A 26,842-nucleotide genomic window follows, 5' to 3' on the forward strand; every position below is an offset into this window, starting at 1 on the left:
TACTACAGCAGCACCACTGCACTGCTGTAGTAAATCCACCTCCTTGAGAGGTGGTAACTAAATCAACAAACATTGCATGGCTAAAAAAGTAGAAAGGACTAGTGTCAAGATTAGAACTGATGAGGGGAGAGTGTTGGAAGATAAATTCTCTTTATTTGATTGATTTAGGGCTTGTCTACACTGAAAACTTACTTACTATGTCTCCCAGAGATGTGAAATATCAATAGCCATAAAAGGTATTGCTACACCAGTCTAATACCCAGTGTGGAAAGTGCTAGGTTGATGGAAGAATTCTTCTATCAACCTACCTGCCACATCTGAGGGAAGTGATGGAAAAATCCCTCCTGTTGCTGTAGGAAACATCTATACCGAAGTGCTGCAGTTGTGCTGCTGTAGCATGTTAAGACTGTATCTACACTGGCAATTGAACAAGAAAACTTTTGGTGTTCAGAGGTACTAACCCCTACCCCTTGAAACACAAATTTTGCATCAACAAGTACCAGTGCAAACAGTGTGTTATCAGTGGGAGATCTCTCATGCCAAGAACATGAACACTGCTTGCTAGGGATGGAAGTGTTGTGTTGGCAAAAGAGCTGACAAACAGCAGCTACAGTGTCAGATTTTTAGCAGCACAGCTGTGATGTTAAAAGCTGTATAGTGTAGACAAAGACAAAGCATACACATATCCTAAAATACATCTCACAAAAGCGAGTAAGAGTTAAGTAAGCAAAGACTAGTGAAGCACCTTCCCTTTATCCAAGAAAAAGTATCAAATCCTCCCATTATTGACCCTTTAACCTATATTAGAGTTAATGGGAGTCTGGAACACCTATCCACCAATAACTTGTAACAGATGTTCAGACTGACAAAACAGACACAGGAAACTGTTAGGATAAAAAATTCCTGAAAAGATGAATAGAAAATACTGCATGGTTGCCATGAAAACTCAAGCACTTCTAAAAACCAAGAAAACGTATTGCCATAAACACATTTTGCAGCTCTAACGTACTTTAGGAAAATGTTCCCCCCAATATTTTGTAACACAGCATCACAAAAATGCAAACACTGCTGAACTCAGCACTGCTGTTGCCTCAAGCATAAGGAAAACACACAACTTTTTGCCATCAAAGCTGTTGCTAGAGGGAGTAGCTTGCTAGTAAATAGCCTAGCATGTGCTAACACAGTAGGGAAGGAAACTGGAGCTTTTCCTGTGCCATTGTTCCTCTCTTCTTTAGGCAAGGGAAGGTTACTTTATCAGCAAGGAAGCCCATGAGAACTAGCAAGGGTCAGGTTTCAATACACTACAGTATGATTATGCAAAGCCTTGCTTACAAGCTGCTTAGCATAATTTGCATGGTGTTCATTACCCTCATGTTCTGTTGTGTACCCACTTTTTCTTAGCATTCACTATAATGTTCTCATTAACCTGTTATTCTAATGCAGTGATAGGCAACCTGTGGCTAGAAGGGTCATATAAGAATATAAAATATCTAGGGACTTGTTTACATTGTGTTTACATTGGATCCACACTAGTTGAGGTATACATTCTAGTGCACAGCAGTGTGTCATGAGCTAATTGATCGTGTGGACCCTGCTGATGCACACTAAAAGTTCCTAAGACTATGTGTACACTACTACGGGCCATCGACCCAAGTTACACAACTTTAGCTATATGAATAATGTAGCTGAAAATTACATGCTCAGAGCAGCTTATTATAGCGTCTTCACAGCAGTAAGTCCACAGCTGAGGCTCTCCTGCTGACTCCGCTTCCTCTTCTCATTCTTGTGGAGTACTGGAGACGATAGGAAAGTGGCTGGCGATTGATTCATCTCATCTATACTAGACATGATAAATCAAGTCCTGCTGGAGTGATTATGGCCCATCAATCCAGCCTGTAGTGAAGACATGACCTCTGCTCCCAAGTACACACAGATATAGCGCCATTTCAAACCGTATTACATTAATGCGCACTCAGCAACTTTTAACATAAACCAGCTAGGATCCACACAATTAGTATACCACACTCTAGTGTAGATTACAATTTACACTCCATCTAATATAAGTGAATATACTGAAACAAGCCTGCAAAGTTTTATACAAGGAGATCTCACTTGAAAACAGCTAGTCATTTTGTATAGCCAAGTTTCAAAAGGCTACATTCTTAACGAAATGAATCAATCTTTTCCAAAAGAGTGGATTTTATGCCCAAGTTATATATTTCTGAAAATAAAAAAAAAATGGCTACATAATTCTTATAAAAATCAGTAAAACAGAAACTTAAAGCCATAGTTAAGGCCTTTAAAAATGTTTACCATACAGTAAGTATGCAAATGATCATTCAGAAAGGTTTTGGAGTTTGTTCTTTAGAGGAATTCTTGAGATGGAAACAGATGCTGTAATGAGTGTTTTTCAATGCTAAAATAATCAGACCAATCCTTTCTCAATTTATTATTATCTCCAATTAGCCACTGTATCAGTCTGCACAGCTAGTTCCCACCAATGATGTAAGCAGAGAAAGGCATCATGTCCTTGTTACACTTCTCATGCCAAAGTCTCTCGAACACATGCTCTGTTCCAGGAAGAGTTTCATTCAGTTTTATAACCGGAAACTGAACTTTCAATCTGACCACACACTCATGAATAAGATGTATGCTCATGTGACAGTCAAACTTATAACAACTTACCCTAAAAAGCTAAGATGTCTAAAAATAACTATACTGAAGCGATCTGACTTTCAAAGGCTGTTCATACTTCAGAAAGTCAGGGGCTTTAAATGTGCATCAAATTAACAGGCCAAAGAATTAAGCTACTCAGAAGTCACTCCTCTTAAAAATCTTAACTCAAACATAAGAACATAGGGATGCCAGATGGTTTAAACAAAAATACCAAACACCCCCACTCCCCCGCCAAAAGGGGGAGGCCACAGTTGTTGAGGGAAAAAAAGACCCCGAGAGTTACTAAGCAAAAAAAAATTTTTTTTAAATAAAAAAAAACCGCATGGCCCTGTTGAGGCTTTTTGCCGGCGGCCATCTTGTTTTCCTGCTCCGAGCCAGAAGACAGCTCCTCTGGGGGGTCTGGGCCTGGGGGCTGGACCCAATTACTAAGTATGTGTCGGGTTGCCAGGTGCCCAGTATTTTTGCCTCCTGGCAGGGGGGAAAAAAAAATCAGAAAATACCAGACATTTTAGATGTCCGTTTAAAAAGAAAAAAAAAATCAGAAAATACCGGACAGGAGGCAAAAATACCAGACTGTCTGGGCCAATACCGCACACCCTATCAGAATGGCCATAGTGGGTCAGCCCAAAGGTCCATCCAGCTCAGTATCCTATCTGCCAACAGTGGCCAATACCAGATGCCACAGAGGGAGAGATCACAACAGGTAATCCTCACGTGATCCCTCCCCTGTCTCTCACCTCCAGAGAAACAGAAGCTAGGGACACCATTCCTACCATCCTGGCTAACAGCCATTGATGGACTGAACCTCCATGAATCTATCTAGCTCTTTTTTGAACCCTGTTAAAATTCTAACCAAGTTAATACTTACTTTTTTCATATAAATACTTCAATAGAAAAAAAATCTATAGGATGATCTGTACCATTTAATAGACTAGTAAATTTTCATCACAGTTTTACGTTTTAACGTTAAACACTGAAGAACAAATATTAAATTCTGGGCCTTCAATCAAGCAGAAAAGGGTGCAATATCCACATATATCCATGGATAGTGGAACAAATACCCGTGGAGGGGGTGGGGGAAGCCAGAGCAGGCCCCTGCACTGCCGGCAGGGAAAGGACTCAAGAAGCTGCACTCTCTCTCTCTCTCCGTGCAGGAGGGGCTGAGTGCTGACCCTGCCTGATGAGCACTGAACTGCAGAGCCCTGGCATGCTACCTGACTCTTCCATGCACAATCCTGCCCTTCCTTTGCTCATCCATGCTCCCTCCCTCCAGCTCTGTTGTGTGGATACAAGTAAAATCCAGATCAGATGAGGAGTTGAGTCCGGCGGATGCAGATCAGATGTGGATCCGCACTTGCTCTCATAATAGGATTCTATGCTTGGAAGTTGGAGCGAGATAAATGTAGACAGGAAATAAGGTGTACATTTTTTGACAGTGAGGGAAATTAACCATTGGAACAACTTACCAGAGGTGAAAGGGGATTCTCCATCACTGACCATTTTTAAATTGAAATTGGATGTTTTGGGGCAGTTCTGTGGCATAGGCCTGTGTCATACAAGAGATGTTAAGATGATCATAGTGATCCCTTGTGGCCTTGGAATCTATGAACTACTGCAGTTTCAAATGGACAGAATTTCACAAGTGGGTCATCTCTTGCTTTTCTCAACTTACAGACAGTGATAGTGCTATGAAAGTACTCTCTATGTTCCATCCTAGAGGGCTGCATTTCCAATGGAAGAAAAAGTGATTTCTTAATAGAAATTGTGATGTACAAATATTACGGTCTAAGTGATAGGTTGTTCGTGTTTTAATGAAAACTGATGAGTGACAAAAGTTGTTTTACTCCTTCCAATAGCTATTTGATTACAAAGCAAAAGTCAAGTGATCAGGCAGGATGCAAAGAAATCTCCGCCATGAATATTTTATCCTCTGCAGATATGAATTTGAATCATTTAACAGCGAACTCCATATGCTGACTGACCACAACAGAACTCTTAGATATTTATACAATTCCATTAAGACTCCAGAGACAGAAAAGTATTGCATTAATTCTAGGCTAATACTGCCAGCACAAGGCCTAACTCACAATGAATTAATTTTAATACAATCCACACTATATTGTCTTTTTGCTTAACTGTTCTAGTGATTTCTAAAGATTGCTGCACCGATGTAAGTTTTGGTTATTTATGCGGCTATTCAAATTTTAAAAATAGCCCTTGATGTTAAGCTACAAAGCATCTGCAGAGGGCTACAAAGAATTAATTCCATCTTGAGGTTCTGATGGGACAGAACCACCAAATTTTAGTCATGCTATATAAAGTCACTCAGCATTCCTCTGAAGGAATTGTTTTTTGTAACTCACTGCAGAGCATAAATGATTCATTCACATGCACAAAAACTTTCATTTCGGTTCATTATGATTGTGTCATTGTCTGATTAAATTATGATCATTGCTGCTACAATATATGGAGGTTAGGTCCATCAATGGTATTAGCCAGGATGGGTAGGAATGGTGTACCTAGCCTCTGTTTGTCAGAAGCTGGGAATGGGCAACAAAGAAGGGATCACTTGATGATTCCCTGTTCTGCTCATTCCCTCTGGGACACCTGGCATTGGCCACTGTCAGGTGACGGGACCAGATGGACCTTTGGTCCAAACAAGTATGGCTGTTCTTATGTGCCAAAGTTATAGAATTGCAACAAAACTTATACTATGTATGGCATATAAGGTGTCAATAGAAAAGCTGTGATTTACTGAACTGAATGTATCATCTTTCTATCTGAAGTATCACTATTAACAAGAATTACTATTATTATCATCATCAATTAAAGGAATCCAAATAAAAAAATAATGTTCTGCCGTAAAAATGTAAACAGAAAGACGGCTTATGTAAAAATCACAGAAACAAGAGTTCATCTAGTCCTTGCACTGAGGCAAGATTAGATCATCTAAAGGTAATGCATGATTGGGGAACATAGAAGGGCAACAGTATGGGATTTTCTGTATTCCAAATCTAACTCAATGTCTGATAATATAAACATCAAAATATATTTTTGCCATATGAATTCCTCTTGAAGCCTCCAGTATTGTCTCGATAAAATGTTCCATATGAACACAATAGTCCCATTGATGATGTAAACTAATGACTAAAATATTTGACCTTTGAGAACATAACAGCAAAAGTGACATTAGTCATTTTGGGGCCGTACGAACATATAGAATTATGCACCCTCAACAGCATGTACACTAAGGCTAAAATTCCATTGCAGGGCTCTTGTGATGTCAAACCATAAGACATGTTTAAATGCTTGTATCACTCATCATTTGTGTCAGCAGGATCTCTTTATCCTTACTTCCAGTGAAATTTTTGTTTTCTGGATTTCTCTCTAGGATACACATTACTTGCTTACGCTTAAAAAACCCTCCAAATGCTATAGCACATTTCTTTCTAACTACTTTAAAATACTAGTCCAGCTAATCCATGTTGGACTTGTATTTGGTTTCATTTAAAAAGACCTATTTCAGTGCTTTCAAGCACCGCTTTGGGAGTGAAGTTGGTTTGGCATCAATGAGATGTGGTACTGATTCTGATCCTCGAGATACCCCACACAATCCAAACCCCTTCAGATAGTGCACGTAACTGACGAGGAATAGATATCAATTAGTGAGCATAATTTAAAGCAGATATCATCCCCCAAAAGAGATGACATTTTTAGACTGTTTCACAGCAAAGCCAGCAACACCCCTGAAAACACCAGAAGGAACACCAACTTTGCCCTATATTAAGAGACAGAGGAGATTTTCCCTACATGTCAATCAGGTTTCTACAACAAAGCATTTTTCAATCCAGACCAATGGATTTCCAGCTGTTGAGTGCAAAGATCTTCAGATCGCTTCTTGACCTCTCCTGCCCTGAACAAGCAGAGCACTGAAGTCTATAATCCTGCCCAGCAGCACCACCCCTGTACCGCTACTGAAGCCCACCCAGTCTGGAGGTGCAATATGCTCAGAGAGTAGGGCTCAAGATATCCTACACAACATACTGGCTGGCTGGGCATGAAGGGAGAGCAAAATAATTTGACCTCCTAAGCCTGGCTGATCAGCAAGGAGCCAGGTAGCAAAGGATTGTGAACTCTCACGCTGAAAACTGTAACAATGAGCATTCATGGGCTTTCCTGTAAGAAACCCTTTTTCATGCCCTCTCTGCCTTAGCCTAGTCCAACCGATCTCAGGTAGAGTTGTACAAAACTGGTCTTTATTTGTGAAAATGTTTGCACAAATATTTTAGTTTTGTTCACTTTTTAAACCATATTTGTATTTTGATAAATTTTTCCAATGATGGGGGGGAAGGAGGATGCATGCATGTACAAAACACATAAAAAACTAAGTGGAAAAGCCTCACTGTTTCACTTCCTCTCATGCACTTTTTCTAGTGGGCAAAAAGTAAGAGGAAGTGGAAGAAAAGTAAACTGACTCCTCAGAGTGGAAGGCTGGAGGGCAGAAGCGGAGGGTAGAAAGTATTACATCCTCTCGCTTAAAAAAAAAAAGTTGGACACTTTTTAGATTGGCCGTGCAATCTTAATTCAGCGCCCTTGCATGTGTGCATTGTGATACAAACTTTAATCCAATCACAAACTTTTTTTACCTGCCTCAAAATGTGCATAGGATGGACGGTGCTCCGGGGAATGAAAAAGCATTGTGTGGTGAATGTTGCTGTAGGGCCCCGGATCTGAACTTCTAGTTGAAAGGTGTGGGGAAAATGAGGCAGGAGACTGCAGGAACAGAAAGGATGGCTTTATTTCGGGCAGTTTGAATGCCACCCCAGATTACTGTTTTCCATCCCTGCCTCTGCCACCAAGTGTCTTGTGATGCTGGGCAAGTCATAAAGCAAAATGTGCATAGGTGGCCACCGTATGTTCCCCATTCTCTAGGGCTCAGTTTGAGAGACCCATGCAATTCAGACCTCAGAAGTTCTGAAAACTGACAAAGGCACCTGAGATCCATGGGATGCTGTTCCAATATATGTAAGTGCTGTAAACCCCCAAGTACAGTAAAACTCCATTAGTCCGGCATCCAATGCTCCGGGACTCCTGATGGTCCGGCACCATCAGGAACCCGGAAGTGCTGGGGCAGCCGGACAGGCTTCCCCCATTCAGCTGCTGCTGAAACTGACCAGCAGCTGAATCGGAGAAGCCGGGAGCAGAGCAGCTGGGGTGCTGCCGGGTTGGTCTCATAGCACTGCCCCTCGGAGCTGCGGGACCAAACCGGCAGCACCCCAGCTACTCTTGGGGACGCCTGGGGCAGAGCAGCTGGAGTGCTGCGGGGTTGGTCCCGCAGCGCCGTCCTTTGGCGCTGCGGGACCAACCCGGCAGCACTCCAGCTGCTCTGCCCCAGGCGTCCCCGAGTCAGCTGCTGCTGAAACAGATCAGCGGCTGATTCCAGGAAGCCCGGGGCAGAGCTGCTCTGCCCGGGGCTTCCTGGAATCAGCCACTGATCTGTTTCAGCAGCAGCTGACTCGGGGACCCCTGGGGCAGAGCAGCTGGGGTCCTGCCGGGTTGGTCCCGCAGCGCCAAAGGACGGCGCTGCGGGACCAACCCGGCAGCACTCCAGCTGCTCTGCCCCAGGCGTCCCCAAGAGCAGCTGGGGTGCTGCCAGGTTGGTCCCGCAGCCCCGAGGGTCAGCGCTACGGGACCAACCGGGCAGTACCCCAGCTGCTCTGTCCCAGGCGTCCCCAAGAGCAGCTTGAGTGCTGCTGGGTTGGTGCCGTAGCGCCACCCCTAGGCGCTGCGGGACCAACCCGGCAGCACCCCAGCTGCTCTATTGCAGGCATCCCAGATTCAGCTGCTGCTGAAACTGACAAGCAGTGGCTGAATCAGGGATGCCTAGGGCAGAGCCGGACTATCGTAAGGGGGGCTATGAGGGGTCCGGAGTGGCATCCCCTCCCACCCCACTCCAGATCCCTCATAGCCCCCCCTTCTGATAGTCCGGCATATCTGATAATCTGGCACCCCCTGGGTCCTAAAGGTGCCGGATTATCGGAAGTTTACTGTACTCTGAAAAAGCAGGCCCAAGAGTTCCAAAGTGTAAATTAAATGCATGTGCTCAGTTTGAATCAATTTTGGTTTTAATTGTTGTGCCTCGATTCCCCTAGGTAAAGCGGGAGTAACACTATCAGCTCACCACACAGAAGTGTAGAGATATGATTTTAAGGTTTGCAATGAATTAAGATGCTAGAATGAGAACTCAATATAAAACCATAGAAAAGTAATAATTTTATATTCAGTGCGGGCAGGATCTGGATGGGGTGCAGTGAATAATGCATGGGACCACAATCACTGAATGATGAGGATAACATTAAATATTGAATAGCTGCTCATTCAGTGAACACTCTCCATCTAGTATACTGAATAAGGCTGAGGTCCTGTGGAAAAAAATAGTATATGATCATGTCATTCAATACTTATATACGCACAAGGGGGCTGAATTACGTTACACGGCCACCTTAATTTTAATGTTTTCTCACTTTTGAATGCTTGACTTAACTTTCTTTTAATGTCATTTAGGTGATACATAAGTATCATAAAGAACATTTTTCCCCATGTCTGATATGAATGTTCAGCTCCAGTGAGGATAAAAAAAATTAGAGGAAAAACCCCTTGACTAAACATGTAAGAATTGAGATCTGTGATCCTCAAAGAATGAAATAAAACAGGGTCCTCTCTCCATATGAACCACTCCTGCTGAGGACTTCAAAAGTGAAGAGAGAGGCCCCAGGCGTGGATGGAGAGTAGTGATGCTTAGAGGTAAGGACACCCTCCCCCCCCCATACACACACACACACACACACACACACACACACACACACACACACACACACACACACACACACACACACACACACACCACCTTTGTCTCCACCTCCAGGGCCAAACAATACAATACAAATCTTTAAAAGCGCACACAGACTGAAAGGCAGAGCGCACTGTAAAGGACGCTACAGTAGTTTCAGAAAATATTTAACAGTTTCCATAATCACACTGCAGAAGCATTTTTGACTCCGGGGTAAAGCTAGCAGACTAAAAGGCTAGTTTTCCCTATTTTTCTTATAAAATAAACTTCTCTTGTCATTTTACTTTAGAATCATGGACTGCAGACAAAAACATTACTTCGTGCTTGAAAAAGTCATGGGTTTAAATAACTCTTACGTACTGGACATGAATGGAATTTTAACTGTTTATTTCTGCAATGTGAATTTCAACCCTTTCTAATTGAATAGCTTCTTGTAACGAAAGTGGAATCTGCTTTTGGATACCAGTACTTCTCAGTAGTCAGGGAGATGAGTCTTTATAAAAGTGAATGTTCTCTATTGTGTTTTGAAGGATCCTTCTAAGGGATCTTCAGCTGACCCTCTTAGCAGAACAACATCCCTTGACAAATCTATTTGGGCCTGATTCAGGAGTCCACTCCTATCCAAAATACATATGTATACGCTTACGGCTAAATATGTGCTAAGTGCTTTCCTGAATAGGAAAGGATTCAAGCATTTGCTTAAATGCTCTGCTGAATCAGAGTCCTGGGATTGGGCTAAATAAGGAAATTAGGTTGGTAGAACTATACTCAGTGAAAACCCACCACCTCTGAGCAAAACATGACCTAACTCCTCCCCACCCCTTTCCTCCCCACAACAGAGAGCACTAGATTGAAGAGAGACTTCTCTCATCAATATACCTCCTCCTCCCCCGATTTGGGGAGGTGGAATACCTACATCAATACATAGGTAATGTTTTTAACTGAAGAGCTACAGCAGAGCCATTGCAGCATTTTAAGTGTAGACAAGCCCTACGTATATTAAGAATTACCATACAGAACACCGCTGGTCCTCAGACTCAGAGGGAAACTGAGCTTCTCAGGAGCTCTGCAGGAGATGGGGAAATGGGACCTCTTACATTCAGAGATTAGGAGCTTTGCAGGACTTTAGGGACAAGACACTTCTACCCTGCTGAGCTCAACAACTTTAAGGAACGAAGAGAAATGGAACAAAACCACATGCACGCACCCTAACCCAACCATAAAGGTACTCAGGTGAAGCGATACAAATCTGGCTGTGTAATGTGCCGAGTGGCATGCACAAGGATACAATATCCTTGTATGGTACTGGTCTGAACACAGGCAAATCTCTAATTTTTAAGTGTCTAAAATAAATAAAATGAAAATTATAGTTTTATGGGGATAATATTTTATGAAATTCTTTATCAAATGTATTTTATATTGATACATGACAGGTAAATATCTGTCATTTACATTGTTTTATAAAAATACTATCAAACAAAGCAGCTAAAAGAATTACTTTCTAGATTTCTATTTTTACACGCTCCTGGAAATATTTCTTTTAACTTCTTCCCCCAAGAGAGATGTTCTACAACAATTATACTCAGTTTGAAAATGTATGTAATTTACATTTTGTTGGCCTGTATACTGAGAATCAGGCAATCTTCCAAGGAGAATTCAGTCTATTTTATATACACAAAGGAATAAACTACTGGATTTATTGTATTGTCTACAAAGGATTATAGCCATAATTATTAAAACAAATAATCAAACAACCCTACAAATGATGAAACAATACATAAAAACTGCTCCACAAAATTTACTCTGCAAAAGGTTACTGAAGTTCAAGAAATCAGGTTAAGTGACTGTTCTCTGTTAATTTGTCAGTTATATCAAAGATCACAGTTAAAGGATTTTAAATTAACCAGTGGAGTTGGGTAGTGCTTGGACAAAATAAAAAAATGTCACTAAAATAATGCTCCCTTATTTACACCAATAGTACAGATCTGTCTCAATTATAATCCATAGTGAACTGGACATATTTTCGAATCACTCTAATGATAAAGTTCTCTAAACTGTACCTTTGTTGCAATCTCTGCTAGATTTAAATAAAATATTTCAAGTGTTCCCAGGTCATGATTTGATTGCATATCTTGCAATAATTAGCACTATTTTTAAATGCTCAGTTCCCTGGAGTTATGTGAATACACAATCTCAGCTTTCATTTTTAAAACTGTTTCTAGACCTCGTGGATGTGGAAGAAAGCATGAAAATATATACCCCTAAAGATTAGAAAACCACAAGGGAAAAACCCCAAACCCCCCCCCCCCATGTAATTTTTAAAAATAATTATTTTTAAGCCAACTGTGACTTTTCTGGGGCCTCATTCGGGCTTTTTGAACATTTGGGACTGGCAATGACACCTAACACATCTTCCTATGCATCTAGCTTAAAAATACTTAGCTCTCAAAACACTTTTTTGTTACATTTCTTGCGTCATTCTCTGAGTGCCACTCTCCTCTTTCTTGAACATCTGTATGGCAATCACAACAATCAATTAAACAAATGTATACTTTTACAGTACCCTCCAAGTCTTCTGTCTCTGTCCTGATCAGTTCCCAGTCATCACCGTGCAATGAAATTAGTTCCACTCCCATCAGCGAAGTTGCTGATATATTTTCCTTGTGGACTCTCAAACGCTGATAACCTTCACAAAAAAGCACAATCAGCAACCCCAGCAGCAGTTGTGTGTATAAAGCTTTTCTTCTTTTCAACTTCTTTGCAAATGCCAGTTCCACAATTCCACGCTCTGTCTTATGACACTTCTTACTTTCACATGCACCACCTCAGCTCTGGCAAACCCCAAGTTCTTAAAAAAAATCCTTCAGCTGTTCATATAGATTTCAACATCTGCACATTACCATCCAAAGCAGCTCTCAATTACCTCTGAAATAAACATGCCTTTTGTCCCCATCTCACCACCACTTTCTGTTGTCTGCAGCTTGTGCTGTAGATTGAAATAGGAAGGCAAATTATTTCACAGAACGGTACCACAGGAAAAAAATCTGAAAGGCAGACCAGCCCTCGGCAGCATGTTCCATTAAATAGCTGCAGTCTTGTCAGCTGCACAAGGCTGGAGTTAAGTCTTATATTATGAGGAAGGAGGAGATGACATCATGCATTATCCTTTCTTCCTAGCAAGATCCACCCACTTCACCCGAGCTCAGCATCATAAATCGCATAGTGTATTTCTACACAGCTGACAGAGTACAATAAAATATGATAAAAAAAATCATAGAAAATTCCTTTGCAGGAAAATACCTAGGCGGTGCTCTAAATTTTAGCATACTGAGTAAATTAGAACAATTTTCTTAACGTTAAGCATATATACTCAACTAAGATGTAGATTCTGCAAATCTACGTGCTCCATATGCCCCAACCTTCAAATCTTAATTTAGCTTATGAAGCAACTTCAAAACCCTAAAAAATAAGAAAAAGCAGGAATCCCAAAGCAGTTTGTTAGGTGGAGGGGGAGGGAGAGGGAAGGTTTATAAAAAGACACCAGAGGTTTACTCACTATCATGAGCCAAGCTTCCCTGGAAACTTTTAAACTGGTAATTCTCTTTTATTTCCCAAAGCCTCACCCTCACCTTTTGGATAATTCTACACAAAGGCTATTAAGAGGGGTATGACAAACATGGATGCATGCTTTCCACAGCTCCTTTCATGCCATGGGAAGGTTACATTAGTAATCAAATGCAAACAAATAGCACTGTTACTCATCCTCTTAGAACAGATACTCTGTTTCAGCAAGCCATCCAACAGAATCTACCCCCTTTTTGAGATTGGCTTTCAAAATGTTTTAAAATGTAGCTCGCTTCATAGTAAATTTCACAACTAGTTAATTCTGGAATGAATGAAACAGAGCATGTGATCAGTTAACCTCTGGGTTAAGGTATAGCACCACTTATTTACCTTTTTGGGAGCTTTTCCCCAAATAATTCTCAGATGTGAATTCAACCCACAAATGAACATCTGCATGGTTAAGAGCCCACAGGCTGTTATTTTTTACAAACCAAATGTATCTTTAAAAACTGTACTTGCAAAAGTTTATTTATTGAAAGTCGGTGAGTTTCATGTTACACAAGACAATCTGAGACTTCACCAAGGCCATTATAATCTACATAGAAGGACAACAAAAATGTATTGAGAAACAGAGGCAAATTTACCTTCAAACCTTTTCCTCCAAACAAAAGAGGTTACAAAGCAACCATCAAACCTTGAGAATTAATACAAATGTAAAGTCTATTTCTATTCTGGAAAGTAACTATGTAGAAATAATGGTATCTAAGTCAACAGTTCTGATCCCTGCTTATATTCAGTCATAGCTGCTGACTTTATAAACAAAAGTTTTCCCTGGACTAGACAGCCAACATAGCGATCTGGATTCTCATCTCCCTCCATGCATAAATGAAATAGTTAACTAAATGCCAATTCAAAGTTAAATTTTAGTCTATTTTATTCACCTCAGTGAATAAAACACAGTGGCAAAGATCTAATGACTGAATCTGGCCTGCAGAAAACTGGTTAATGAAACATTAGCTGGCAATTGAAAAGAAAAAAAAAAGGACACAGTTACCAGTAAAGGGAGCAGACACAAACATGGAACCTCGCAATGTCTCTTTTTGGAGTAGAACCACTGAATGGCTCACATTGCCATGGACTACGTAGAAAATGTCTTGTTTAGCTAAAATTGCAACTCGAGTGCTACAAAGAGCACAGCAGTAACCAGCTCCCATTATTACAGTGAGAAGGGGGAGGGTTGAGCCACTAGAAGACCAGTACATGGCTCATGCCTAGAAATCCCAGGGTAGCATCTGAGACCAGGGTTTATGGAAGAGCAAGAGGGAGTTTATTACATTCAGGTCTAGAAGCTAACAGACCAGAAGGATGAGTTGTTCAGTCAATCTCTCTAGTCAGAATGAGTCTGAATGTTTTTAAGATACTAAATCACCAAACTTTTTTTTTAAAAGTCATTTAGAATTTATTGCCAAAACAGTGCTATGGACATATGGCCCAGTTCAGCAAAAGGTAATGCAGCTAGCTACCACTTACAGCTGCAGACACTGAAAAAATTGGGCTGTGTGACACAGAAGCCAGATACTTTTGCTAAATCTAGCACTCTCAGGGGGAAAAAAAACAAATTTCTAAACACAGGGATGTATGATGAAAACAGAGTGGCACAAAAAGTGGAATAAATAAATATCTGATAAACCCAAGCATTCTATGGAAAAACCCTGCAAACTTAACAGACACTGGCACGTATGCAAGCACCGTGCCACAACCTAGTGTCTACCAAACTCTGAAACACTGTGCTTTTCGTGCATGGTGAAGAATGAGGCTGAAATATGACCTTTTTTTAGCACCTAAAGAAGTTAGAAACTCCCTGAAGTATCGTAAGATGCCAACTTTGCTAAAAATCACAACTGTCAGAACAAAATGACCTTGTTCTCTGTCTTAGAGTAGCCAGGCACAGGCCAAATATTCAATTACTCTCCATCATTAGTGGTCCTTCCAGAGTGGGGCTGAGGCAAGATTTGTAGGACAGTACTGGGAAATACTCACTGCTCATCTGAATGTACTTTGTAAGCCACAGGCTTCGAGGTATAGTGATGTCATTCTAGCACATTACAAAAGCACTAAATCTCACCGGGAAAGGGAAGAAATGCTTTTCTGCATTTCTACAAAAATAGAGCCAGTCAATACATTCAATTAAAGTTTTTTTTTTCCTTTTAATTGATCTGTGCTAATTCTGAAAAATAAAATTGGGAGGCGTGTTTTCTGAAAGTGGACCAGCGTTATAAACGAAGATATAATTTTTACTCATGAAACAGCTCCAGGGTGATCAAAACCAGACATCTAATATTTAACAGATGACTAGATAGAAAAAAGCCTGTGTTATCGTTAAGTCACAAGTATAGTTGAAACATCTAACAAGGGAAATATTCAAAGAAAGATTAATACTAAACCCAACAGAAGATTAGCCTGAGAACTAGGATATGTATTTAGAAAAGCAGGTTCCTACTTTAAATGTCATTCATAGGGTGGGAACGGCTTACATAACACAGTTCACATTTGAGCTACATTGCTGGGTTTATTTACCTTTTTATGTATTGACTCACTGTACTACAATGTTATAAAAATTTCAAAACCAAGTCTTCCTGGCACAAGCATTCCGTTTTAGGGACAAATAAGTAAAAGGTCACTATTATTAATCTGGGATAGGTAAGTAAAATATGAAATGAAAATGTAAGACTTATGTATACATATGGAAAAATATTAAACATAATTGTTATACCAACCACATTATCATCTACTAGAATGAAGAACATCTGATCTCAAAAATGAGAGAAGTACCTTCTGCTTCAACACTTCACTCACTTCTATTACTCGTAGTAACTTTCCTGTGTGTGCAAATTGTGCATTCGAGCACGAGTACAGACTGCAACCATACACATTTTATTATATACCATTAGAACATCTAGTGGATGAGCAAGCGAGATTCAGGAAAGACAGAAGTACCATACAGCAGATATTAGCACTAAGATTGATAGTAGAGAAAGCTCAGTGAAAGAACAACATCTACAATTGCTTCATTGATTTTCAGAAGGCATTTGACGGTATAGATCAGAAGGTGACTTGGGCGGTGTTGGAGTCGTACGGAGTGGATAGCAGACTGATACGGTTGTTGAAGGATATCAACAATAATGCGGAGGCAGCAGTTGAGACTGTGCAGAGAGTTGGGAAGTTTGTTTAGAACGAGTAGAAGTCCGAGACAAGGAGATCCGATATCTCTGAGTATCTTCATCACATACCTAGAGAAAGCGATAGACAAGATCCAGGAAGAGATAGAAGGGATATCGGTGCATGGGATGAGAATTAACAACTTGAGGTATGCGGATGATATAATTATCATTGAAGAAGATGAAGAGAAGTTATGGAGAATGGTGCAGGTGCTAAATGAGGAAGGGAAGCAGTATGGACTGATTATGAATATCGATAAAATGAAGACAATGGTATTTGGACATAAGGAAATGGGAAGGAAGATCAGTGTAGATGGGATCTAACTAGAGACCGTAGAGAAGTTCACGTATTTGGGGAGCAACATGACATATCTAGACTATAAGAAGGAAACAGCAACTAAAATAGCGAAAGCAAGAGTGAGTTTGAAGGCGATGGATAAGATCTGGAAAAGTAAAGCCATTACCTTAGAAATGAAGCGGAGAGTCTTGAAAACGTGTGTATTTAGCAGCATGTAGTACAGATGTGAGACATGGGTGATAATCAAAGATGCGAAGAGAAGGATATTGGCATTCGAGAGAAGTTGTTATAGAAAGATCCTGAGAATAGGATGAATGCAGAAGGTTATCAACAAGGAATTATATAGGAAGATAGAGCCAAAAGAGAACTTACTGCAGAAGATTATACAATGAAAGTTACAGCTATTCGGGCATATCTGCACAATGAATAATGAGCGAAAAGTTAAGACCCTGGTATTCAGCATAATGTATGGTCTGAATAGGAGAGGCAGACCCCACAGAGAATGGGTAGATGATCTAGTAGATTGGTGCAGAGATAGTCTACAAAAACTAAGCCGCTCCACACTGGACAGGGAAAGATGGAAGGAAATAGTGAGGGAGGCAATGGACACCAATGGGCGCCGAGCCCATGGTTGATGATGATGACGATAAAGCAGCACATAACAGAAATGACTGTAACAAGAGACATTCTTAGCTGCAGAATTTACCCTTTGCAACAGGTATTCGCTCCAGTATCTTTGCTTTCGTTCCATCATGATACCTTCATTTTTTGTTGTCTCTAAGGTGCTGCAGGACTATTCGTTGTTGGTTTATTTCGTTTTTTTTTCCAGTTACAGATGAACACGGCTCCCCCCTCTGAAACTTCATTACAAAACAAATTCTAGCTCATTCTAGAACACTGACAATGAGTATGAACTGATGAAGCCATGATATGATTTTTGCTTTTGTGGAATTTTTTTGGGAGAGGTGAGGGAAGAGAGGTGGTAGCTGTTGCAGATGAAAGTCAAAGCTTTGTGGAGCCTTGCAGTGCGCGATCAATAGCGTTGTGGGTGGCACGAAGGTGGAAAGGAATGCATAAATCCTTCTAACTTCTTATTTCCATTTGTTTAAGGTTTTGGGTGGGTGGGACTGTGGGCTGTCAACCTTAACTGCAACTAATTGTAGCTTCTGTTTGCCAACATGCATACAAAAGTTTAGGAAAAATGTTTTTGGACTGTCGCTTTTCTTTTACCTTCATTCCTCTAAGTTCTTATGACTTACAATTTAATTACAGCCTGTGTAATATTTCTGTTCCCAGTTTCTTTTTAACAAGTAACATCTTTTGTATTGTGTGAATAGCATTAATTCCATTAATATAATCCCAAAAAGAGTTAAACATATTTCACCATAAAAATATACATATTTATTCATATTAGGACTTGGAGGAAGGAGAAGAGTCCTGAACTATTGTACTGACATAATGCATTGTCAGTGCATTGTCTACAAAGTGTAAAACAAATAAAGAATGATGCCACAGACTAGTGGATGCAACCAGCAGCAGAAAAGGCAACCCAGCATCCAGAATGCATCTTTGATAAAGACACTTAAGATGGGTCTACTTGTAAAATGCACTTCTTTTTAAAGTCTACTTGCTCTCATAGTTACTGCTGATGCTATTCTTCCAAAGGAAGAAATTGGAAAGAGAGGAAAAAAAGGAAAGTCATGACAGGGTTACACGACAAAAATAATGGGGAAAGGACTATCTGACATCTCTACACTAACACATTCTATACCTTTACAGAAGACTCACTGAGAACGGTTAGCTAGTTCTCATAGGAGTGGTATGTGTACATACACAGTAGAATTACAATGTATGGATGCCGAGTAGCTTTTTTGATGAATTGATATTTGACACAAACACAAAAAGCCATAATAAAGCAGGGTAGTATCTAATGTTTAGAAGTCGACTCTCAAAGAACACAATGGGGAATGGAAAAAGAAGAGACACACATTGCTTAAAATACAAACATTCTAATCCTTCCAGCAATGCTTTTAGGTAAGAGATTAAAAGGAGATTAAATGACCATGAGATTTGTTTTCCAGCATGATGATCCCCAAGCACATCATTACGGTTAAAACCTCTCTGGAGAAGGCAAAGAAAAAGGCCTTATCAAAACCCCTCTCAACTTGAGGTATAGATATAATTGCTCATGTCTGGGGTTATACAAACAATGAGAAGGCCTGCTGTGTGACACATTGCCTTACGCCCATGACAACAGCTGGGACATGATTTCATTTCCCGAAACAGTCTTCTGGATTGTGATTGGAAATTTGTGCAAGGCAGACCAGATTTCCAGCATTGCAGGGTGGCCTAATCTTAGACCTGAGTGCTAGTTCTATCTATTGGAGGACTCGGGGGTGGCCATGTTAGACTGTAACTTAAAAAACGTAAACAACGAATGGCCCTGGAGCACCTTAGAGCAGTGGTTCCCAACCTGTGTTATACCATGAACCAACAAACTCATTCACAAACTTTTGGCAGATGGTAACATTGTATTTGCATATTCATTATGCAGATAATTAATATGGAAGTATGCAAATAAAATGTTACTATCTGCCAAAAGCCCCGTCTCCTAGAGCGCCGTTAACAGCTAGCTTCAACTCCAACAGTCGCCACAGGGCGGGTGGCTGCTACAGCTCAAGTTGGCTGTTGGTGGTGGTTCGGGGGGGTGGGTCTGGAGAACACCCTGGCCCCAGAGCTCCCCAGTGCCAGCGCTAGCCCCTACCCTTCCACTAGCCCCCAGTGACAGCCACTGACCCTAGGGTCCCCTGCACCCAACCCCCTCAGCAACAGCCTCCCACCTTCAGAGCCCTCCAGTGCCAGCAACCCATCCCAAACGCCTCAGTGCCAGACTCCCACCCCTTAGAGACCCAACACCAGCCTCCTGTTTCCACAGCCCCACTGCACCCAATCCCCTCAGCGGCAGCCCCCAGTCCTCAATTAGTCCCATGTCCCCCACTTCTTAGAGATGCCCAGCACTAGCCCCACCCCTCTCACCTAGCCCTGTGCTGCCTCTCAGCTGCCAGCTAAGCACTGCTGATCGGGTCATGGCTGCTCTAAGGCTTCCATGCGGGGCTCCAGGACAAAGCAGTCAGGATTGCCTGTCAGAAACTCCAAGATCTACTAGTAGATCCCCATCTACTGATTGGTGATCAGTGGCGTACAAGGAGAGACAGACTTTGTAGACAGCACCACTACTTAAAATTCAAGCAGCCTCTAAATCCTGCTCTGTTAGATGGCTTAAGGAAGTGGTCAGAGAGGTTTGTGTCACAGCAAAAGAAAACCATTAGCAACTTGTAAAGCTCACTCAAGTTCAATAGGACTTTCAAAGGCAGAAAGAGGAGAAGCATCTTTAAATAATATTTTCAAAGCCACTTCCTGGCCTTGTGCTCGTTCATTTGTCAACCATGATAGATTTGCACAAGCATACTCCACTGTGACATTTACTGAAATGCTTTAGGCTTTCAAAGGATGCCCATATTACAGTAACTCATTTCTCTGGGAGGTGCCAACTGTTGAACTGCATACTAGAGTGAATAGAGAAGCAATTTTCCTTATCTGTTTTTTTTTCTTCGAGCTCTTTCACACAAGTCCAAACAGTCTCCCTGTAAGATTTGGGAGTCTCTCTTATTACTGACTTTTCTGTTAAGAATCCCCACTATATTCAAGTTGCTGTGGATTTTAAAAAGTTATTTGTTAACCATTATTCAATAGTGTCAGCCAAATATTTTGTTGGGTATGGTTTCCAAAGCATTCAAAAGAAGACTGAAGAATTATTAGACTATGATAGAGAATGGAATTCCATCATCAGAACTCTTGGGATACATCTGGACTGCAGCTTGAGGAATCCTCTGAGCTAACTTTAATCTAGCTAGCCTGGCTCCCGGCTCAGTGAAATCGGGGAGATGTAAAGCTTGCCTCCAACCCAGGATAGTTACTCATAGGGCTAGCCCTAACACAAGTCTGCCCTGCCACATCTTGCTTCACTGTTCCAGGGCCCAGAATAACTTGGGTAGGTGAGCTCAAACTCAAGGCACACCCACAACCACAGTCTAGAAATTAGTGTCCTAAAAACTACTACGCTTTGTTCTTTCCATAGGCTGAAGACGTTGCATTCCTCCGTTCCCTTCTCCCTCCACCCCAAGATCCCTTTGAGCCATAGTCTCATCCTCTTCTGTTTCAGGAATATAAGGCACCACACACAGCCCTCATACTAGAAGCTCTCTGTACACCCCTCCTTTTCCTTCCCCCCACCTCAGGTCCAACGGCTCCCTCCACCCACACCAGGAGTCCCCATTCCCTCCTCTAGTACTACAGAGTATCCCAGTGCCTCGAGGGCAACAGTACAACAGGTTGCCAATACTCCTACTTTCTACTAGAGGTTGAAATACATCTGTGCCACACCTTGATTTTAGCCATCTCATCCAGGTCACATTAACAACACAGTCCTAGAAAAAACATCCAAACAAAATTTAAATTTGTAGCTGCTGAAACAGCATTTCTTGCAGTATTAAAAATGAAAAACTAAATTTATATTGACATTATTTGTTTTTAAGCTACATAACGATTCAATCTGCATTGCTCAATGAAAAGGTATAGACTGTTTCCTGTTTAATCTGCAGGTTTTACTATACTTAGTTCATCCATGCAGCCAAATTCACAAACAGGAGTATAGCTTTACATACTGTTATATATCCAGTGGGAAAAGAAAATCTTTTGGACTGCAGGCTTTGCTATCAAAGGTAGAATCAGAAAGGTAAAACATACTGTTGGCCAAAATAAAGAAGGCGAACTAGTCTTACCAAAAGACAACGTTACAAGATCAGCATTCACCACCAGTTCTTAAATCCACTGAAAGCATTACAAGCTTTCTTTTGGAAACACATTTCTTTAAAATGGTAATATCAATTATTCCTAATTATAATCTTAGAGAAAAGCGCTACATTTAAACGCACATACAATCTTGCATGGGTAACAAAGTTGTATTAAAAATTACATTTTTTAAAAACAAGCTACTCTTTTAAAGGTGAACTGCCATAAATCTATCTACCTCTTCATTTTGATTACCAGACAAATGGTTTTAGTTTGTTCTTTAAGGTGTATTTATAAATCTTCCATACACTGAAACTCAGATCATGTTTCTCCAAGAAAAGGGCTGCCACTGTAAAAGAGATGCCTCCTTGAATCTAGTTCCTCTGCATGAATCTATCTCTGTAAAGATCCATTTGGGGCTTTGAGCATCAAAATCTAATGCAACCCTCTTCCCCTGTTAAGTGCCCCGCAATAAGCGCTTTCTATAGGAGGACTGATACGTTGACTAATACACACTACTGCACAAGTGTGGCCAGGAGTCTGGTTTTCAACCAGAACACCTGGCGAAAAAGGGATACTGGCTCATGTCCCCAGCTAGCTGAGCACTTAGGCTGCCACCCAGGAGTGATTCAAATGCTTCCCGGTTGATTAGAAGAGCTTGCACAGCCAGCAGTATGTTTCTACTAGTGGTGGTCCACATCCACACATGCCTCAATGCACATAACATTTATTCCGCACATGGATGGAAAATAGAGGGAACAGTGGTCCTGGTGGCTCTACTCAGCACTGGCAAGTGGACCATTAAAAGCCCAGTTGGGTGCACAGCAGGGCTAAAACCGGCTCCCCACCTGCTATGTCTCCATGTAGCTCCTGGTAAGTGGACAGCAGGTCCTTGCAGCTCCTAGACCTCGGGGGGGGGGGGGGGGGGGGCGAGGTGAGAGAGCAGGAGCCTCTGTGTGCTGCCCCCATCCCGACTACTGACTCTGGGCCTGATGAAAGTGGGGGACAAGATGGGGGGATGGAGTGAGGAGGAGGAGGGGCCTCCTGAAAGGGGCAGGGCAGGCCATTAGAAAGTTGGCAACTTGACATTGCACAGGACTTGAGGCCCTGGTTATAAAAAAAATGCCTAAAGCTCCAGGATGAAGACCATGGTCAACTACTACGCTCCTCTGGCACAGTGCCACTTCCTAAAATAAGGGTAACGCTCATCTGTGTGGGAGACCCTACTTTCTCAAACTCCAGTCCGACTATGGAAAACTCTCCCACACACCAAGGACTATCGGACACACCACCAGCTGCCAGCTCAAGAACAAGGCGCATTTCTTTGACCTGCCTTCTCTAACCAATACATAGCAACATCCAGATTTTTAAAAATCCTCCCAAAACAAGCTGCTCTGCTGCACACGTTTCTCCCCTGGGAGAGAAGATAAAAGGACAAACAACACATGATGGGCATCAATCACACTGCTGAATGCACAGACGGAAGGTACACACCGAGGAGTGCAGTGTAAAAACCTGTATCAAACAGAATAGCAAAATGGACTGATCTTTTTCTATTTTGATTTAAGCCAAAGATAATTCAGAGTCATCCTCCAATACTCAGAGCTAGGCAACAGGATATCAGCAAAGACAATTTTTTCTATCTGAAGAAGGGAACCTAAAATAGAACAGTATCTTCTAGGGATGTTAAAATACGATTACGTAAGTAAACATGTAACCACTGAAAATGTCAGCGGTTACACTGTTACATGCAGGGGGGAGGGAGGTAGTGAGCTGGCTTCCACAGCTCTCTCCCTTGCACTGCTGCCTCTGACAGCTCTGATGAGCAGTCTCAACGCTTAACCATGTACACAGTTACACTTTCACATCCCTAGTGTCTTTCTCTTCAGAATAGCTTAGTTTCCCCTGTGAATGTTAGAACCTGCTTTAAAAAAAATGGATTATTAACCATGAAACAGGGATTCATATATTCCTTATTTTCAAAAAGTGCCCTAGGGTTGTACATTTTCTGGACAGCCAGAGACCAACAGAGCAACTTTTCACAAGGATCCCAGATAAATAAATGTCTTTGGTTGCTTGAGTCCTGTTTACTAATTTAATTTGCATACACATTCAGTCTTACATATTTCGATTTTTTTCCCTTCAGCAGAAGAACTTCCAATAACGCATATAAAATCAAGCCATTCATGACTGGGAGGTGTTCTCTATAAGCAACCACCAAACTCCCTTGTTACCCATTTGCAAAGATCACCTCAAACACCGCTTTGGTCTGAGGCCTACACTTGACAACAGCTGGGGGCTGCTGGTGGGCTGTGACTAATGTTGTCTTTTTGCTTCACTGTATTCCCCCATGGCAAGCGCCTTCAGGCAAGGAATATCTTTGCTCTGGGTTTGTACAGCACTTACAACAGCGGGTCCATGAGTAGACTTCCTAGGCATTCCGATAATAAACACCTCTGCTTTTTGTTTACAACATTTTATTTTAGAAATGGAATATAAGTAGAAGGGTGAGGAAGAAAAAAGGGGTACTTAATCAAAAGTGGAAACAACTTTCTGATTCCATATGACCAAATTAGTCATTCAGATGAACAAGTAGTGACAGAGTCTCCCTGTCAAAGAAGAATCAAGGGGATCCAGCAACACAAGTATTAAGTACAATGAGTAAACAAAATTAGCTCAGTTTTTTTCCCTAAGGCAAAGCAAGTTCATTATGAAACAACAGGGAAAACAGCAGCATGGGGGAGGGAAGAAGACATTGGGAGATTTAACCTATTGCTTTTTTTGAAGTTATTCGCACTCCAATTCACTGGCAGAATTAGAAACATTAGGACAGCAGCGTTCAACACAGCAGGCAGCTGCCCAAGGCCATACCATGTAACAAACCATCCATTCAACTTGCAGCCTGTTTCGTCACAGTACAGTAATAAAGGGTCAGTCACAGAGCAGATGCTACCTCTCAGCTGCAATCAGACGCACGGCTATTTGGTATTTGTCAGTTTTACAAAAGAGCTCCAAAGATTTGCTGCTAACAAGAGTATCTGAAACTCAGGCGGGAAATACTGTGCAACTGTATCTCATAAGGCCCTATGTCAAAGAAATGTCACTGTCATGTCCAAGACATTTCCATCTTCTACTCTATGTACGAGGATTAAAAAACAGATGCTGACAAATGATCCTCAAGATACCAGTAAATTACACACATGTTATTTTTCAAATAGTTCTGGATTAAAATGTGGTTGCTTGTGAATTTACATTGCAATTTACATGTTTGGTTAATTTTTGAAAAAGGCAAAGAGAAGAGATGAAAGATTTCCAGACCTGTTCAGAAGACTATAAACACATGCAGTCAGATATGGCGGCTATATATGGAGAAGTAACACCATTTTTACCTATTATAGCATGCACAGGAAGCACATGCCACTCAGCTTCTGATCACAGATTTCTGATTCAATTGACTTTCAAAATACTGCTTTATTCCCCTGCCCTCCTCTATCCTCCACCAGAGCCCTAGCAGCATCAAGGAGTCACTTGAGTCTTGAATATAGCAGGAAATCCTGCAGTATCTGACACAGCAAAGCAGTCCCACTCAGCTTTTTACAAATAGAATGCCAAGGTGATGATTTTTGTTTATGCTTGGTCTTAGCACAAAAGGAATTTTTTGTCTGGAAAATACATTTCAACCATTTTTTAGGTATCTGACATTCAGTGGCACACAAGAAAGTTCAAACCTGGCTTTAGATAGGGAGATTAATTTCTTAAATGAGTGTGATCATTTATGTAGTACTTTTAAAGTTGTGAGTATTTCAAATCCGTAATCTGCACAATAGATTTGTTTCTCCAGTTAATTCTGAACCATTCAAGCAGAAACTGAGAAAATCTGACTTAATTCTTATTGCTCCTAGCAGAATTGCTTTTTTTTTTTTTTTTTTTTTACACACACACACACACACACACACACACACACACACACACACACTTTCAATAAGGTTCCCACATATTATTCACTGAAACTTACATATTAAAATTTAGCAAAACATTATCACCAAGTCCCCAACATTTAAGTCATGAGGTCAGCTCCAAAAAGCCATGGGACTGGCTTAAAAAAAAATAATCAGGTTTTGTTGTTTTGTTTTTTTAATGGAGGTTCACTTTGCAATCTGGTTTTTGTTCTTCAGGGGTTTAATTTTTAGGGCACGCACTAGTCATGTTTTCAAGCATGTCTCCACACCTTGAGGATTTTATTTTTATATATATATATAATATATATATATATAAAATTTAAATTAGGGCTATCAATCACAGTTAACTCATGCGATTAACTCAAAGAAATTGTGATTGATCCCAGTTTTAAGTGCACTGCCAAACACTGGAATATCAATTGAAATTTAGTAAATATTTTTGTTTTTCTACATTTTCAAATATATTGATTCAGTTAAAACTCGGATAAAGTGAACAGTGCTCACATGATTCTGGCCTGATCCTGTCTTATCTTTAGTTTCATCCTGTGAATGAGCAAGATTTGTGGAAAAGCTCTCACGCCAGTACAAAGGCATCTGTTATTGTCTGTCTCTCTCTCTCTCATGGACATTGTTGCAAATAGGTGGACTTGTGGCCATCTTCCAGCCACAGGAGTTTCCTCATCTCAGCAAAGAGGCCATAAACAATCTGCTAAGGGGGTCTGCTAGGTTGTTCACTGTATCTGGCAGGTAAGATGCTTTCAGAGCTATCGAGTGACAATAGAGAGCTCCTACTCTGGACAGAGTGAAGAGGATTCAGGTCCCTCGCCTGCTGAGGTAGAATACTGCCACTGTGCTGTCTGTGAAGACTGTGCTTCCCCAACACTGTAGCAGGAATTCTTGGCATGCCGGTCTGACAGCTTTACACATCAACATCAGAGAATTGACAATTAAGCCCTCTGAGGACCACAGACCCTGCATCTGCAGAGAACCCAGATGGGCTCCCCATCCCAGAGCTGAAGCATCTGTTACTTTGTGAGTCGCTTATGGGTAAGCAAAGGGAACACACACGCTGGGACATGGGAGGGCACTCCCATCGCTGAATCTAACTGACAGCACCATGGCCAGTAGACTGATGCCAGCCAGCGCTGCAGTTCTGAACTGCAGTCTCGTGTACTGAAACACGCAGGCACAAGCAGCCATGTGACCCAGAAACCTCAATTAAACGTTGCCATCAGCAAGCTTTCAAATCAATAACAACTGATCAAATTGTCTGCAACCTGGCGTGCAGAAGAAAAGTTCTGGTTGAGATGAGTCCAGTGCCTATAAACTACCCTTTGGACCAGAGACCGGGGAGATTTTTCTGGGTTAATCAACAGTCCCAGAGCACTGATCACTGACTGGATCAGAACAACACTGCTCTGCACTT

The 26,842-nt window shown here is 41.3% G+C and overlaps 1 protein-coding gene across 10 annotated transcripts in view; it reads right to left on the reverse strand.

Annotated features, from left to right (window-relative positions):
• MYO9A (myosin IXA) overlaps positions 1–26,842 on the reverse strand; it is a 307,802-nt gene that overhangs the window by 234,969 nt on the left and 45,991 nt on the right. For 4 of the 10 annotated variants that reach the window (XM_075897523.1, XM_075897524.1, XM_075897525.1 and 1 more), the window contains exon 1: positions 12,090–12,657. The exons of 3 other annotated variants lie outside the window; for them this stretch is intronic. The gene's annotated coding sequence lies outside the window, so the exon portion shown is untranslated. Of the gene's footprint in view, positions 1–12,089; positions 12,658–26,842 lie in introns of those variants that run through there. 3 more of the 10 variants (XM_075897518.1, XM_075897519.1, XM_014575861.3) reach the window with 3 other exon arrangements.

The sequence above is a fragment of the Pelodiscus sinensis genome, chromosome 14 (assembly GCF_049634645.1).
Source record: "Pelodiscus sinensis isolate JC-2024 chromosome 14, ASM4963464v1, whole genome shotgun sequence".
NCBI classification, from domain to species: Eukaryota; Metazoa; Chordata; order Testudines; family Trionychidae; genus Pelodiscus; species Pelodiscus sinensis.